Consider the following 13875-nt stretch of genomic DNA (forward strand, 5'->3'; position numbering starts at 1 on the left):
ATGCAGGAATCTTGAGTAAAAGACAAAGTTCTGGATTAACTCAGCAGGTCAGGCAGCATCTGCGGAGCATTTGGACAGGTGATTTTTTGGATTGGGATTCTTGTTCAGATATTGAATTTGGTTACCATCAGCCATGACGTTATTGAATTGTGGAATAGCTATTGTTTATTGGTCACCAACTCATTGAGTCAGCACGCACGGAAACAGGCCCTTCTGCCCAACTTGTCCATGATGCCCCATCTAAGCCAGTCCCATTTTCCTGCGGTCAGCACATGTCCCTCTATGCCTTTGAAAACTGCCCAACGCACCACCGGTTCCTCACTCCCCTCCATTGAGTCTGTCCAGAGCAAGCTCTCACCCCAGCCATAGACTGTTTACCCTCCTCCCATCCGGGAGGCGCTACAGGTCTCTCCGTTGCCGGACCAGCAGGTTCAGGAACTGCTTCTTCGCTGCGGCTGTTACACAACTTAACTCTGCACCTTGGTGATTGCCAGTCCCCCCCCCCCCCCCCCCCCCCCCCCCCCGGACACTCCTTCCCCCAGAAAAATTGCACTACTGCTACTGTATGTGTATATATATATATATTACTGTTCCATTATTCTATGTTCGCTCTTCTGGGTGAGATGCTAACTGCATTTCGTTGTCTCTGTAGTGTACACTGCACAATGACAATAAAGATTGAATCTGAATCTGAATCTTTACTATCCCCTACATGATGAATGAAACCACTCAGGACAAGTCTCACTCTACAAGTGCTGGATTACAGCTTTTTTCCCAGAACAAGCCTGACTGGAATTTAAGTTAACCAATTACTTTGCAGGCAAAGAGCTCCTGAAGTAAATTAGATGAGGTTTCAAGTTTATGAATCGCAATGAGACCTTTTCCCGCTGTGGATTTTCATTGGGAATATTCGGACAGAGACACCACATGTGGGCGTGCAGATTTCACAAACTACAGAACTTCATCACACAGCACTCTGCCTTTGACAGCTCTATACCCTAGTGTGCAGTAATGTGTTATTGCCTGCTTTCATTTGATTCAGTAACCTTATAAAGGACGCAATTCAAGATGATGCAGCAAAAAAATAGATAATGTGCTATAATTAGCCCAGTGTAAAATTAATATAACTCCAAAATGGCACCGCCATATTCTCAGACTCCAGGATCAGAGTACCCAGGAAAACCTTGACTGAAAAACGGTCCCGACCTGAAACATTACGCATCCATATGCTTCAGAGATGTTGCCTGACCCGCTGAGTTATCCAGGAATTTGTATCTATCTTTGGTGTACACTAGTGACTGCATGAAATTGCAGGGAATTGTGGACGCAGCCCAGACCATCATGCAAACCAACCTCTCCTCCATTGACTCCATCTACACTTCACGATGCCTCGGCAAGGCCACCAGTATAATCAAGGACGAGTTGCACCCCGGCCACTCCCTCTTCTCCCCTATCAGGCAAGAGGTACAGAAGTGTGAACATGCATACCTCCAGATTCAGGGACAATTTCTCTCCCAGCTGTTATCAGGCAACTGAACTATCCTACCAACATCTAGAGAGGAGTCCTGAGTTATTATCTACCTCATGGGAGACCATTGGACTATCTTTGATCGGACTTCACCTTGCACTAAACAATATCCACATTATTCCCTTTATCATGTATCTGTACGCCCAGTCTGATGCTCAGTCTGAAAAAGGGTCTTGACCCGAATCATCACCCATTCCTTCTCTCCAGAGATGCTGCCTGTCCCACTGCAGCATTTTGTGTCTCGGCTCGATTGTAATCAGGTATTGTCTTTCCACTGACTGGTTAGCACGCTACAATGGCTTTTCACTGTACCTTGGTGCATGTGACAATAAACTAAAATTATCTACAGTTCATTATTTCTACATTTCTTCTAAATCTTTGTTTTCTCATGGTTTTTCCAGAAATACTGTTTATTCTAAGATAAGATTTACTGGATCAATTTTCTCAGAATTTTCCATTTAGGTGTAATTTTCCTCATCTAGGATCAAAGAATGAACGAACGGGCCCTTCGGCTCACTGAGTCTGGGCTGACTGTCAGCCACCCATTGATACTAATCCTACACTAATCCCTATTTATTCTCCCTCACTCCCCCATTAATGCCCCCAGATTGCACCGATCAGCTGGCATTCAAGTGGCAATTTATATCAGCCAGTTCACCTGCCAATCTTTGCGAGTAGGGCGGAAACCAGAACACACAGAGGAAACCCACACAGTCACAGGAAGAACGTGCAAACTCAACACAGACAGCACCCGAGGTCAGGAACGAACCAAGTTTCCTGGAGCTGAGAGTTTTCTTTTACACAAAGGGTGATAGGTATATGGAATGAGCTGCCAGAGAACTATCACAACGGTTGAAAAAAAAACACTTGGACAAGGTACATGGATAGGATAGGTTTAAAGAGATTTGGGCCACACGCAGGCAGGTGGGACTAGTGTAGAAGGGACATGTTGGTCGGTGTGGGTGGGCAAGTTAGGCCGAAGGGCCTGTTTCCACGCTGTATGACTCTGAGAGGAGGTAGCTCAATTCGACGCACTCTTGAACCCTCTCCGCATTCTTGATTTTGCATCTACATCACGCAATCCATCATCCTTAGTTTTAAATATAACCTGTCTCCAAATTTAGTTTTAAGTTTTTTAGTTGAAGGCACACAACATGGATACAGGCCCTTCAGCCCACTGAGTCCACGCGGACTAACGATCACCTGTTCGCACTGGTTCCCTGTTATCCCACTTTCTCACCCACTCCCCACACACGAGGGACAATTTACAGCGGTCAATGAACCCACAAACCCGCACATCTTTGGGATGTGAAAAGAACCCACAGCAAACCCACACCGTCACAGGCAGAACGTGCAAACTCCACACTGACAGCACCGGGGTCAGGTTCGAACACGGGTCTCTGGCGCTGTTGGGCTGCAATCTCTATCATTTGCACCACTGTGCAGAGAATTCACAAGAATCACCACACGCAAATGACACTCATTTCAATCTTAAAATAACCAAGCTCTTACGAAATCATTGCCCAGTGCACAAAAGCAGCGTGTGACCTCCATAATAGATCTCGGTGAACAGAAAACGCCAGCTAAGTGTAAAAGTGTGAGAGAGGCAGGCTCTAACCTTCTCCGGAAGCAGTGGTCAGATGATGCTCGTCTCTATATTAGTCTCTGCCGGCGAAGGCTGATCGCGGAAGTGTGTGTGTTTTGAAGCTTGGCAGGTTGGTGAATGGTTCAGTTGTATTTCGGGGGTGGGTGGGGGTTGGCTTGTCCACATATTACAGGCGGGTGGGTGGGTGGGTCGGTGGCTTGTGCGGCGATGAAGCGAGGCGCTCCCAGCTACCGGCTCAGATGTAACGAGATACATTGTATCCGCTGCAATGTATCAACTGCGATGTATCAGCTGACGCGCTCGCTGCAGTGACCGACCTTCTCCCCAGAGCCAGGCTACCGTGGCGACCAGTCTTGGACTGCAGCCCGCTCTTTTCCCTCAACGACAGTGGCTTCCACAGGGATTAATAATGAGGGGCTTGAAACAGTTTGTCCTGGCTTGAGGCGGGACGTCCGAAACCCGGAGCCGGGCTGCTCGGTAGTATTTACTTAGCGGGCGGAGCCTCTCAACCCAATCGCTCACAAATGTGCCAACTGTCCCTTTTTTTTTATTCCCCCCACACACACACAATGCATCTACATGTTGTTTTTTGCAACTGATTTTCCGCCATTTTTCGTAGCTGGTGCTTGCACGGTGCTTGGAGACTCGGGTTCGATTCTGACCTCGGACGCTGTGTGTGTATACACGTGTGTGTGTGTGTGTACTCTCTCCCTCCGGCCGCTCCAATTTCCTCTTACGTCCCAACGTGTGTGGGCAGTGGTAGAGGGGAGGAGAATAAAATAGTTTTAGTGTAAATAATTAGTGGGTGATGGAGACACAAGGAACTGCAGATGTTGGATACTTGAATAAAACACAAAGTGCTGGAGTAACTCAGAGGGCGAGGTAGCATTTGTGGAGGGAATGGATCTCCCACCATCCTGACTACATTTTCTCTCACCTTGTCCCCCAATCTCAAATTCTCTGTGTCTGCCACGTCTACTCCAAGATGAGTCTTTCCTCAACAGTATGTAATGCTGAGGCTTTATAAGGCACTAGTCTGACCGCATCTGGAGTATTGAGCGTTTGATGGCACTGGGCCTGTACTCGTGGAGTTTAGAAGTATAAAGCCCTTGTCCCACTTTCCCGAGTTACTCACAAATTCTCCCGAGTTTTCCCCTTGATTCACTCGGAGAATGTCCTTAGTGAGGCCGTAGGAGTCCGTAGATATTTCGTAGCGGCTCGTAATGCCAGCCGTAGGTAGTCGGGGCATAGGGTAAGTCGGGACATTTTTTCAGCATGTTGAAAAATGTCCACGATTAAAAAAATAGCCCCGAGTACCTTTGGCTGGCTATTACCGTAATTCTCCGAGTTTGAATCAAGAGGAAAACTCAGGAAAGTGGGATAGGGGCTTAAGAAGTGACCTCATTGAAAATGATTGAATAGTGAATGGCCTGGATAGATTCGATGTGGAGAGGAAGTTTCCAGTAGTGGGAGAATCTAGGACTTGGCCCAGCACAGCTTCATAAGTTACAGGAGCAAAATTAGGCCATTCAGCCGGTCAAGTCTACTCTGCCATTCAATCATGGCTGATCTCTCTTTCCTTCTCAGCCCCATTCTCCTGCCTTTTCCCCATTCCCCCTGACACCTGTACTAATCAATAATCTATCAATCTCTGATAGATAGCATAGAATAAAAGGACGTACCTTTAGAAAGGAGATGAGGAATTTCTTTAGTCAGAGGGTGGTGAATTTGTGGAGTTGATTAGGTATCATTGGGTATTTTTAAGGTGGAGTGACAGATTCTTGATTAGCAAGGGTGTCAAAGATCATGGGGTTGAGGAGGAAAGATAGATCAGCCATGAATGAATGGTGCAGACTCGAGGGGCTGAATGGCCTAATTCTGCTCCAACTAAACTTTCCACTCAGACAACCGAGATGCCCTCTTTGGTAAGTGTGGGTTCCCCTCCCTCACCTGTCTTTCTGTCAGATGGAACAAGGATAGAGTTCCCCAGGTCATTGTCTTTCACCTCGCCAGCCCCCGCATCCAACACATAATTCTCCATCATTTCCGTCACCTTAAACACGATCCTATCATCAGTCACTTCTCATCTCTTTTCTCCAGAGATCACTCCCTCTGCCATGACTTAGCTCACTCATCCCTTCCTATCCAAACCACTCCCGCCCCGCCTAGCACAGTCTGGGTAACTATTTCGCCAAACTGCTGCATCTCCTGGTTGCTAAAAGTTTTAACTCTCCTTCCCATTCTCAAACTGATCTTTCTGTCCTGGGCCTCCTCCATTGCCAGGTTGAGGCCACACACAAACTGGAGGAACGTCACCTCATATTCCGTTTGGGTAGCTTACAACCTAATGGTACGAACAACAGGAGATCCTGTTGGCCTTGGCGGATGCTGCGCAGATGTTGAGCAAAATGGTCACCCACATCTTTAGCATGTGGGAGGAAACTGGAGCAAACTGGGGGAAATCCACAAGGTCACGTGGAGAACAGGCAAACTCCACACGCCCGGGTGGTACTAGAAATGGACTACGTGCAGTCCACGGGGGCCCTGGGGGATTTCCGGAACCGCTGAGCGCCACGGCGGGTGAAGTGCAACCTTGACAAGATGATTATATAGTTGTATAATAGTTCATTTTGTATATTTGTTTGAATTGTACTATGGTGGTGCGTTTTGTTTTGATTATTTTGTACCATACGTAAATTATTGTAAATAATTGATTAAATTATTTTTGGTTAAATAAAACTCCACCCGGCAGCGTATTTAACCTGGGCCGTTGCAACTCTGAGGCAGCAGCACTGCCAGCTGCGCCACCATGCTGCTATTCCCCGATGCCCTTGGAGAAAGGAATCCTTCCCCTGGTGTACCCAAGTGATCACCTGTCCCAGTGGCTTTGGGGCTTTGCTTAAATCCACGTGAGGTACCACCGGCAAGTTAATGAGATCTAGCAGAACCTTTCACTCAATGTACCCTGTCCCAGGAACAATTAATCTGCAATTTAATGTTATTGAGTGATTTTTTTTTTTTGGATTCTGGAGCAGCCTGCAGAGAAAATCAAGAATGAGAAATCCTTGCGATTGATTTTGAGTACACATGGCACTTGCTGATGGGTTTTTTTAAATTTCGGACAACAAGCCCATAAGTTTTAGTTTAACAAACCTTGTTTTCCATTTGGTCTTGATTATTTTTATTGAATTTTTGTTTTTCCCAATCGAGAAAACCGTAATGTCTTGTATTTCCCTTCTGTTTCTCTTGTTCTATTTTACGCTTCTTCTGCCCGTGTTTGCAAGAGTAAGCAACTTGTGTGTTCTTTTTGCGTGGGTCACAGCTCAGGTTTGATGTGACGGAATAGAGACACAATTAATCACTGTCTCACTGCATCTATGCCATCTTACAGCAACCTTTAAGACCCACTCGCGTTTCTAAGCGATAATGCTTGTGAATGCATGAGCATGGTTACATTCGTAGAGCTGTACTTCATGGAAACCGTCCCTTCGGCCCAACTCGTCCATGCTGGGGCCAAGTTTGCTACCTGAACTGGTTCTATTTACCTACATTTGGCTTCTAGCCCTATAAACCTTTTCTACCCACATACCAGCCACTAAACACAACACAGCCAATGAAGTCACAGAATCGTAGACCATTACAGCATGGAAAAAGGCCCTCCAGCCATCTCGACCATGCCGACCAAGATGCTAAACCCACTTGCTTGCACTTGGCCAACATCACTCTAAACCTTTCCTATCCACGTACCTGTTTAAAAGTCCTTGAAAAAGGCCTTTAATTGTCCAGGTCGTTCCCAGGTTAGGCCAAGGTTCTGTCCTTGTGAACTGTTCACAACCCAAACGGATCACGTTGAAGATGTGGCCGTGATCTGTGTTCTCACCCGGCAGAAGATGCCTGCAGACCCGCAGCAGCAGGAAAATCCGTCCCTGTGCCAACTCCATCCCACTAGCATCCCAGACGTGTCTGTACTTACAGGCTGTACATAAGTTAGGCATTAGCAAGCTGGGGATTATCTGAAACCACCGCTACCACTAAGCCATTCATTTGTAGGCCAATAAACCTACAAACCCGCACGTCTTTAGATGTGGGAGGAAGCCGGAGCACCCCGAGAAAACTCCGCACAGACAGCACCTGAGGTCAGGATCGAATGCTGGGTCTCTGGCGCTGTGAGCATTCCACTTGCCCAAATATTCTTTACCTGTAAACACCACCCCCCAATCAACCTTTGCAAGTTCCTGTTTACCATGAAAATGGTCTTGCCCCAATTTATGGCCTGGGCGGCACAGTGGTGCAGTGGTCGAGTTCCTGTCTTTCAGAGACCCAGGTTCGATCCTGACTAAAGGTGCGCTATACGGAGTTTGTATGTTCTCTCCGTGACCTGTGTGGGTATTCTCCGAGATCTTCAGTTTCCCCCCACATTCCAAAGACGTACGGGTTTGAAGGTTAATTGGCTTGGTGTAAATGTAAAAAATGTCCCTAGTGTAACATAATGATAATATACTGGGATCACTGGTCGGCTAGGACTCGGTGGGCCCAAGGGTGTGTTTCCGCGCTGTATCTCTAAACTAAACTAAAGTAAACCTGTGAGCCAGTCCCATCTTTATCCATCATTTAAAAACGAATAGAATTAAGGTCACTGGTTCCCAAAGTGTCCCCCCACTGACACTTCATTCACCCCCAGCCTTATTTCCCAGGAGGAGGTGGGTTGTTGCCCCCTCGATTGTAGGCCCATCAACATATTGTACAAGAGAAACATTCCTGGAGACACCTAACCAGTGTTTCCCCATCCTGGCCCTTGTGTCTATGGCAGTCCCAGTCAATATAAGGGAATTAAAATCTCCATCTATTACAATAGACAATAGGTGCAGGAGTATGCCATTTGGCCCTTCGAGCCAATCAATGTGATCATGGCTGTTCATCCCTAATCAGTACCTTGACTCCATCTACTCTTCACGCTAGCCCGGGAAAACAGTCAATATAAACTTGTGCCACCCCGGCCATTCCTTCTTCTCCCTGCTCCCATCGGACAGAAGGTACAGAAGCTTGAAAGCGCGCACCACCAGACTGCTTCTCTTCTGTTATCAGGCTTCTGAACAGTCCTTCCATGAGCTGGGGGACTGTCCAATTCACCTCTGTCCCATTGAGGACATTGGGCTTTGTCTACAGAACTGATGCGCTACAATGCTGAGAACTATATTCTGCACTCTGTATCTTCCCTTCACTGTACCTCGATACACTGACAATAAACCTAGACCTCTAATTCCCATCTACAATTGGGGGGGCCTACAGTACAATTCCATCACAGTGATCATCCTCTACTTATTGTGTAAGAAGGAACTGCAGATGCTGGTTTACACCGAAGATAGACACAAAATGCTGGAGTAACTCAGCGAGACAGGCAGCATCTCTGGAGAAAAGGAATGAGTGACGTTTTGGGTCTCGACCTCTCCGGATGATATAATATAATCCTTTTAATGGAACAGTCAGGGCACTAGAAACTTTATAAAATATATTTAGATTTGTATCAGTTTTCAGTCCACATTGTTCCTGCAATTTGGCAATGTTGTTGCATTTATTTGACTTTACTGGAGAGCACTTTCCAAAAAAATGGGGTCAAATAAAATTGAAGCTGAGACTGGGACAGATTTTGGGAGGTGTGAAATTTCAATGTTCAGTGATGTTTAATGGTGAATCTCTTTTTCAAATCACCAGATTTGCCCCCATTTCCCAAGTGCAGTCCATGCGATAGGTCTAACGGAGTGTGTCGGTAGGTGTATTGGCTGCATTCTGTCTCCCACTGGCAAAACCTAGCAGCTGTAGTTTATTTTGTTGAAGCCGGTTTCTGGCTGATCTCAAGGTACAGGAAGCTGAACATGAGTTGCCCTATTCACCTCACCACCATGGAAGACCTGACCTTTGGTCTCTGCACTCTTCCTGCCAATTGTCCAACATGCCTCTGCTTTATCTCTGCCTCCAGCGCAGTGTGGGATGGAGATTCAAATCCCGCCTGGTCATTCCTCCTTCCTCCCCGCTGCCATCAGACAGAAGGGCGACACGGTGGCGCAACGGTCTTACAGTGCTTACAGCGCCAGAGACCCCTGTTCGATCCCGACTACGGGTACTGTTTGTACAGAGTTTGCATGTTCTCCCCGTGACTGCGTGGGCTTTTTCCGACATCTTAAGTTTCCTCCCACACTCCAAAGACATACAGGTTTGTAGGTTCATTGGCTTGGTATACATGTAAAATTGTCCCTAGTGTGTGTAGGATAGTGTCAATGTGCGGGTCGGGTCGGTGCAGACTCATTTGGCCGAAGGGCCTGTTTCCACGGTGTATATCTAAACTAAAGTAAAGAAGGTTCAGGAGCTTGAAAGTGTGGTTCACCAGACTTGGGAACTGCTTCTGAACAGTCCTTCCATAAGCGAGCGGACTGTCAGATTTACCTCTTTCCCCCGCTGCGGACATTTGTCTGTCAACTGATGCACTACAATGCTGAGAACTATATTCTGCACTGCATCTTTCCCTTTGATCTACCTATGGAGTTTGACAATTGTATTTATGTATGTTATCTGATTTGTTTCAATAACGTGCAAAACAAAGTTTTTCACTGTGTCTTGGTACACTTTTGACTTTAGACATACAGCATGGAAACAGGCCCTTCGGCCCAACCCTGTACATGAGTGCTATCCGACACACGAGGGCCAATTTACAATTTTTACCAAAGTCAATTTAGATACAAACCTGTACGTCTTGGAGTGTGGGAGGAAACAAGAGCGCCCAGAGAAAGCCCACGCGGTCACAGGGAGAACGTACATACTCCGTACAGACAGCACCCGTTGTCAGGATTGAACCCATTGTCAGGATGGAACCCGGGTCTCTGGCACTGCGAGGCAGCAACTCTACAGCTGCGCCACCGTGTGCCAATAATAAACCTAAACTATCTCCTTAATATGTTTCTCCTCATCTCCATGTGGAACAGGCATCCCCGTCACCCCCTTACCCAGGGTCAATAGATGTAGACCACCCCAACCTTCTATTCCAGGAGCAACATCCTTCAAATATCTACCATCATAATGCCCACAGAGCCTTTCACGTGTGGATCTTTGCTGTGCCAACTACTAACTTCCAGGGAGTCTGAACTCACCTGCCCAATTGTTCTTTGCAGCTCAATGCCCTCTCATAGAGGGATAGGCAGAGGGTGACTGTGGGTGTCTAGAGATTTGAGGTCAATGTGTCTTTTGGTAAAGGAGCATAATGGTGACAGCGTGGGAGTGTGTCAGTGGAACACTTGTTGTTGACTCTTGCTAGAAGCTTCCGCTTTGCAGAAGGCTCAGTGTGATGTGGAACGAGGGTGGGGCGTAAACGTGGGAAGGTTTGGCAGGTGTTTAATCTGCTTGGATTTCAACAGTGCCGTCAGAAACTGGTTTTCTTTCTCTCAACGATAAACACTTTCAACTGTCCTCCAGAAGGAGCCAGGGTTACACCGGGATACTTGATCCATTTTGTTGTTATTCCATCCTCTTGTAAACGAGACACCGAGCGTTATCCAGCACCACTTAGAATCCGATCTGAACCCTGAGAAAACCTCCAGCCCATTTTGCATGATAGAGAAACCAAGGTCACGCGCACCTTCAGTGTCGGGATCGGGGTTGGCAATAGACCGGGGACGAGTGAGTGTGAGTATTTGAGCCACCGCCTTCAGGACAGAGCCAAGGCAATGGTCCGTAGGTGTGCCATGTTTGTGAGCGCCGGTAACTAGGGGCCAGTGCTCCAGGTGGCTTCCTCGAAGGGGCAGGATCTACATGAACACGTGATTGATGATGCCTGCCATCCGGGGCGGGATCCCTGTGCACACGCGATAGATGTGGCCCGCCATCCGCTCACAGACATGCGACCTGGCCCCTTGGCAGAACAAAGTTGCCGACCCCTGCTCTACATGATCATCATCCCACAATTTCCTGCTTGAGATTAGTCTATTGTCACGTGAACCGAGGTACAGTGAAAAGCCTTTGTCGCATACTAACCAGTCAGCACAAAGACAATCGATGAGTACCACCGAGCTGTCCACAGTGTGCAGATACATGACATACAAGATAAAGTCCAGTAAAGTCCAATCAAAGATACTCCGAGGGCCTCCATTGAGGTAGATAGAATGTTCATTGACTTAAAAAAAAAAAAAAATCAAAATAAACTTTATTCAAGTAAAAAATATGTACAATACAGGAACTGTGCAAAATAATTATTCCGACATTCTTGGAGGCTATACATACATTCAATAGTGTTTACACAAATCACACAATTTACCCCACACCCTTGCCACTCATTTGGACCCCTGGCGTGAAATCTCTTCCCTTATTTGAGGGGCATACTCTACCCCCCCCCCCACCCCCCCAAATGTCCAGCAGCGGAGGGACCCTAGACTGTGGTCCTCCCCCACAGAGCCTTGGCGTTGGCTACACCGAGCTTCAGTGCGTCCCTCAGCACGTACTCCTGCAGTCTGGAGCGGGCCAGTCGGCAACATTCCCCGACGGACATCTCGCTCTGCTGGGAGACCAACAGAGTTTGGGCAGACCAAAGAGCGTCTTTCCAAATTTGTTGTCCTTCCAGCAGCACTCGACGTCCGTCTCAGAACGTGTCCCTGTGAACAGCCCGTAAATCAGAGAGTCCTCTGTTGCGGAGCTGCTCGGAATAAACCGTGACAAGGACCCTTGCATTCTTCTCCAGGCTCCCTTTGCAAACCCACGCTCTGTGAAGAGAGGCCCGTGTAAAAGCCTCTGGAACCATTGGGTGGCGCCATCAAATGTGGCAGCCTCGCCAGCACCTGTTTGTCCTTTCACCTTTTTTTTGTTATTTTTAGAATGTCAAAAAGTATGTTTTAAAGATTCCTTCGTCTTTTTTATGTGGGGGGGGGGAATGGGGGGGAAACCGTTTCCCAGTCACTTACCTGGACGGAGACGCATCTTTTCCTCGAGTCGCCTCTTCACCGCGGCCTACCAACTGGATTGGCGCGGCCTTTCCTGCCGGAGACCGGCCAGAGCTTCAGCAACGTCACATGGGAGGGCTGGTCCCTGAATGCACAAAATTGACTCAAAAATGCATTTACATATGATTAGCCTATTTATCACTATTTCTCTCGGAACCCCTAGCGTCCTGTCGCGGAACCCTAGCGTTCCGGGGAACCCCCGGCTGAGAAACTCTGGGATAGAATGTTACCACGCCCGACTGTGCCACACTAGAATTTAAAACACTTCCTCAACATTACCATTATTATTTTTGACACTGTACAGGAGGTGAGTTTGCTGTGCCAGTCCGCCAGTGTCGAGGAGTCCTTTCTGAAGAGCAGATAGTTGTGGGTTCACTTGGTCAGCTTGTACCTCGGAGGTATGAATATTGATTCCTCTAATTTCAAGTAACACTTACACGCCCTCTTTCTCCTACTCTTCCCCCACCCTAGTTGGCCTGCTCGATTCGCTGTCATCCTGCTTAGCTTCATTGTCTGTATAACTCATCACCTGCGTCACAGGGCTTTGAGTTGTTCTTTTCATGTCTTTCATTCATTTTTTGCTTTGTACCTTTTCATGCCTCGTTTCCCACTCCCCTGACTCTCCGTCTGAAGAAAGGTCTCGACTCGAAACATCACCTATTCCATTTTTTTCCAGAGTTGCTGCCTGACCCGGTGAGTTACTCCAGCATCTTCTGTGCAGGTGCTGTGTTGGGCAGGTTGGTTTCACAGATAGTCCAAGAGAGGGTGGCACGGTGCCGCAGCAGTAGAGTTGCTGCCCTGCAACGCCAGAGACCTGGGTTTGATCCTGACTACGTGTGCTGTCTGTACGGAGTTTGTACATTCTCCCTGTGACCGTGTGGGATTTCTCCGGGTGCTCCAGTTTCCTCCCACAGTCCAAAGAAGTACAGGTTAGTAGGTTAACTGGCTTTTGTAAAATTGTCCCTAGTATGTGTAGGATAGAACTAATGTCTGGGGTGATCACTGGTCAGCACGCACACGGTGGGCCAAAGGCTCTATTTCCACGCAGTATGTTTAAAGTCTAAAGAGATGCTTTGGAGGGTGACGTTAGGAGAGAAGGAATCTCTCATTGTTGCCTATCTCCATTTACTCATCAAGTTTACTCATTGTTTAGTTTAAGGTAGGCAAAAATGCTGGAGAAACTCAGCGGGTGAGGCAGCATCTATGGACCAAAGGAAATGGGTGACGTTTCGGGTCGAGACCCTTCTTCAGACTTTAGATTAGTTTAATTTAGCGATACAATGCGGAAACAGGCCCTTCGGTCCACCAAGTCCACACACTAGGGACAGTTTACATTTATACCAAGCCAATTAACCTACAAACCCCGTACGTCTGGAGTGTGGGAGGAAACCGAAGATCTGGGAGAAAACCTAGGCAGGTGACGGAGGGAACGTACAAACTCCGTACAGACGAGCACTCTTAGTCAGGACCGAACCCAGGTCACTGAGCCTTTTAACTGAGGTCACTGAGCCTTTTAACTGAGCCCTCACTATTGGGCTGTAGTCACTGTTATACGATAAGAAAGTGGCAGTCAATTAGTACACAGAACGCCCCCATGTGTGATTTACGATCAAATAGACTGTTTTAATTATGTTGGTTTAGGGATAAACAATAGCCTGTGATAACACTTATTATTGAAGTGACGTGTAAGAAGGAACTGCACGCAGTCACAGGGAGAACATGCAAACTCCACACTGTGGGCAGGATCAAACCCGGGTCCA

At 47.4% G+C, this 13875-nt stretch overlaps 1 protein-coding gene across 2 annotated transcripts in view; it reads left to right on the forward strand.

Moving 5' to 3' along the window:
- The first annotated feature begins 3183 nt into the window (after positions 1 to 3183).
- h6pd (hexose-6-phosphate dehydrogenase (glucose 1-dehydrogenase)) overlaps positions 3184 to 13875 on the forward strand; it is a 45631-nt gene continuing 34939 nt past the window's right edge. The window contains exon 1 of one of the 2 annotated variants that reach the window (XM_055659617.1): positions 3184 to 3243. The gene's annotated coding sequence lies outside the window, so the exon portion shown is untranslated. Of the gene's footprint in view, positions 3244 to 12113; positions 12514 to 13875 lie in introns of those variants that run through there. The other variant, XM_055659616.1, reaches the window with a different exon arrangement.

The sequence above is a fragment of the Leucoraja erinacea genome, chromosome 30 (assembly GCF_028641065.1).
Source record: "Leucoraja erinacea ecotype New England chromosome 30, Leri_hhj_1, whole genome shotgun sequence".
NCBI classification, from domain to species: Eukaryota; Metazoa; Chordata; class Chondrichthyes; order Rajiformes; family Rajidae; genus Leucoraja; species Leucoraja erinaceus.